The sequence below is a fragment of the Antechinus flavipes genome, chromosome 1 (assembly GCF_016432865.1).
Source record: "Antechinus flavipes isolate AdamAnt ecotype Samford, QLD, Australia chromosome 1, AdamAnt_v2, whole genome shotgun sequence".
NCBI classification, from domain to species: Eukaryota; Metazoa; Chordata; class Mammalia; order Dasyuromorphia; family Dasyuridae; genus Antechinus; species Antechinus flavipes.
In genome coordinates, this window is record NC_067398.1 from 567589193 (window position 1) to 567592799 (window position 3607).

General features: G+C 39.3%; 1 pseudogene; it reads left to right on the plus strand.

Annotated features, from left to right (window-relative positions):
- Positions 1-253: 253 nt before the first annotated feature.
- Positions 254-3208, plus strand: LOC127544250 (pre-mRNA-splicing factor 18-like; annotated as a pseudogene).
- Positions 3209-3607: the final 399 nt, after the last annotated feature.

Sequence of the window (3607 nt, forward strand, 5' to 3'; positions counted from 1 at the left end):
CTATGAACAAAGAGAAATTTAGCCTTTAACTTTGGAGCTGCTAACCATCCACTACTGACCCTTTCATGGAATTAGACAAAACAAAAAAAAAAGTTTATGGTAATATCAGTTCATCCAGGGTCCTTGAAGGAACAGCCTTGATCACTATTTCCCTCCTTTTCTCTTTCATACCAAATTTCTATGACAAGGGTAGGTAAATAGTAAAAGCATATGATGAATATTTTTAATGCAATTTTCAACAAGAGAGGAACTCCCATGGAGTACAAGAATAAAGGCTCTCAGAGTTTAAAATTTTACTGCTCTGAATTGATAGAAATAGATAGATTGGTTAGAAATTCTTGTATAGAATTATCTCAGTTTTTCTGGATGATTTCAGGAAACTAGATTCTCAAATTTAAGGAACGTGACAAAAATGTGATGCAATGAAAGGTAGAATTGGCTTTCAAAAGTTTCTACAAAGAACTAGGATAAAGGCCCCACCTTCACTGAAGAATCAAAGTCTCCCGACAAAAGCAAGGAAAGCAGTTCACACAGGAAATTCACAAGTCTCATCCCGCACTGTCCCACAGGATGAGAGCAAAATCTAAAATGTACTTACTGGGTTTTGGCTGCAGTTTCACAATCTGAAGGAGCTCTCAGTCTTCTTCAAGGTCCTGGAGTGGAGACTGCGAGTGGGATTCGTTCGGGATCGTGCTCCTCAAAGAAGCACTCGAGAGAAAAGGAGTGAGTGACCAGTACCAGGATGGGGACAGTGGGGAGTTCGGAGCCCGGACCTGCGGAGTGTCTGCTGCATCGCGACCAAAAGAAGCGCAAACACTGCAACGAGGGAAGGCTTGGGCAGCTGGAGCAATGAGGACAGGCCAGCGAGAATGCAGGGATGATAGGGGAAGCAGTCATCTCCCGAGCGAAGTCAATGACCGCAACAGAAGCATTCACAGACTCGAGAATAGCCAAGCCAAGCCTGCAGAACGAAAAGGGAAGAGAGAGAAGAGGGATGAAACCTCCGAAGCTGCCACCGGTCCCAAGGCCAGCTCTGGAAATGGCTCATCTCTCAGCATCAAGGACACCACTGAACTCCAGGCACAGCTGGGCCTCAGACCTTTCCAAATCATCGTTGCAGAGGAGGCAAGCTGAGCGTTTCTAGGCTCAAGGTTGAATGGCATGGATCAAGATCCCCTCATGGGTCGCGGAAAAGAAAGAACTTTGTGGTGTCACAGAGCCCAGCAATCAGCTGGGAGATGGATAGTCTCAAAGAGGAGATCTCTTGCAAGAGGCAGCTAGTAGAGGACAAAAAACAGCAGGGGGAGAGGAGGAGAAGTAAAAGGTATTTTAAACGTAGTGAACTTGCCAAAAATGAAGAGAAGCTTACTTTAAAAGATATACTTCCAAGGTACAGCCTCAAGAAAAGGATAAGAAAGCACTAATTTCCTTTCTTTCTCTCCAGTGGTATAACTAGATCCGACAAGAGGAAAAGTTACCAGTGAATCTTTCCAGGCAAGAAAGAGGCGAAACTGTAAGATTGTTTGGAGAAACAGATTATGATACATTTCAGTCGTCAAGAAAGATAGAGATTCTCATGCCTGAGATTAACAAGGATTTGAGGAACGACTTGAAGGCAACTTTGGATAAAGTTGAGCAACGGCATTTTCAGGAAATTGGTGCTGGTGAAGCTCCAGGAGAAGACACACAGAATGATCTGAAAGTCCATTAAAAAAAAAAACAAAACACTTCTACTTGGGACTGCAATTTAATTTGCATTGGGACAGTTCTTAGGAAGGGGAGAGGATTATATACTATTGGGGCTACATTCTTATTAATTGATTTCTATACTACAACTAAACCAGATGGTATGATCACAGGGCATACTGATCTGGCAGAAACTAGGCATTGACCCACACTTAACACCATACACCAAGATAAGGTCAAAATGGGTTCATGACCTAGGCATAAAGAATGAGATTATAAATAAATTAGAGGAACACGGAATAGTTTACCTCTCAGACCTGTGGAAGAGGAAGGAATTTATGATCAAAGAAGAACTAGAGATCATTGCTGATCACAAAATAGAAATTTTTGATTATATCAAATTGAAAAGTTTTTGTACAAACAAAACTAATGCAGACAAGATTAGAAGGGAAGCAATAAACTGGGAAAATATTTTTATAGTCAAAGGTTCTGATAAAGGCTTTATTTCCAAAATATATAGAGAATTAACTCTAATTTATAAGAAATCAAGCCATTCTCCAATTGATAAATAGTCAAAGGAAATGAACAATTTTCAGATGAAAAAATTGAAACTATTTCTAGCCATATGAAAAGATGCTCCAAGTCATTATTAATCAGAGAAATGCAAATTAAGACAACTCTGAGATATCACTACACACCTGTCAGACTGGCTAGAATGACAGGGAAAGATAATGCGGAATGTTGGAGGGAATGTGGGAAAACAGGGACACTGATACATTGTTGGTGGAATTGTAAATATATCCAGCCATTCTGGAGAGCAATGGAACTATGCTCAAAAAGTTATCAAACTGTGCATACCCTTTGATCCAGCAGTGTTACTACTGGGCTTATATCCCAAAGAGATCTTAAAGAAGGGAAAGGGACCTGTATGTGCAAGAATGTTTGTGGCAGCCCTCTTTGTAGTGGCCAGAAACTGGAAACTGAATAGATGCCCATCAATTGGAGAATGGCTGAATAAATTGTGGTATATGAATATTATGGAATGTTATTGTTCGGTAAGAAATGACCGGATGATTTCAGAAAGGCCTGAAGAGACCAAGAGATCATTATATACTTCAACAACAATACTATATAATGATCAATTCTGATGGACCTGGCCATGTTTAGCAATGAGATGAATCAAATCAGTTCCAATGGAGCAGTAATGAACTGAACCAGGTACACCCAGCGAAAGAAGTCTGGGAGATGACTAAGAATCATTACATCAAATTCCCAATCCCTATATTTTTGCCTGCCTGCATTTTTTAATTCCTTCACAGGCTAATTATCTAATATTTCAGAATCCAATTCTTTTTGTACAGCAAAATAATAGTTTGAATATGTATACCTATTTTGTATTTAATTTATACTTTAATATATTTAACATGTATTGGTCATCCTGCCATCTAGGGGAGGGGATGGGCGGAAGGAGGGGAAAAATTGGTACAAAAGGTTTGGCAATTGTCAATACTGTAAAATTACCCATGCATATAACTTGTAAATAAAAAGCTATTAAAAATTTAAAAAAAAGATTTGGGATAAGAATTCACTGTTTCACAAAAATTGCTGGGAAAATTGGAAACTAGTATGGCAGAAATGAGGTATTGACCCACACTTAACACCATGCCAATATTCGTCAGGGGTGGGTTATTACTCCAATATCTTTCAAGCTTTTCTCCTATTTAGAACATATTGGAGCTGCCTCTATTTTACACAAAGGTTGGATAAGGACAAACATCCATTCCCCATTCTTTTCTCTACAAAGCTACTTCTTTTAAACATTTTCCTCATCAGTAAAGCAGTTATCCACTCATTCAGGATTTATTCCCTTTTGATGGTCTCTAACATGTCACTATCTTGTTTATTGCCTCAAGGTCTTGTA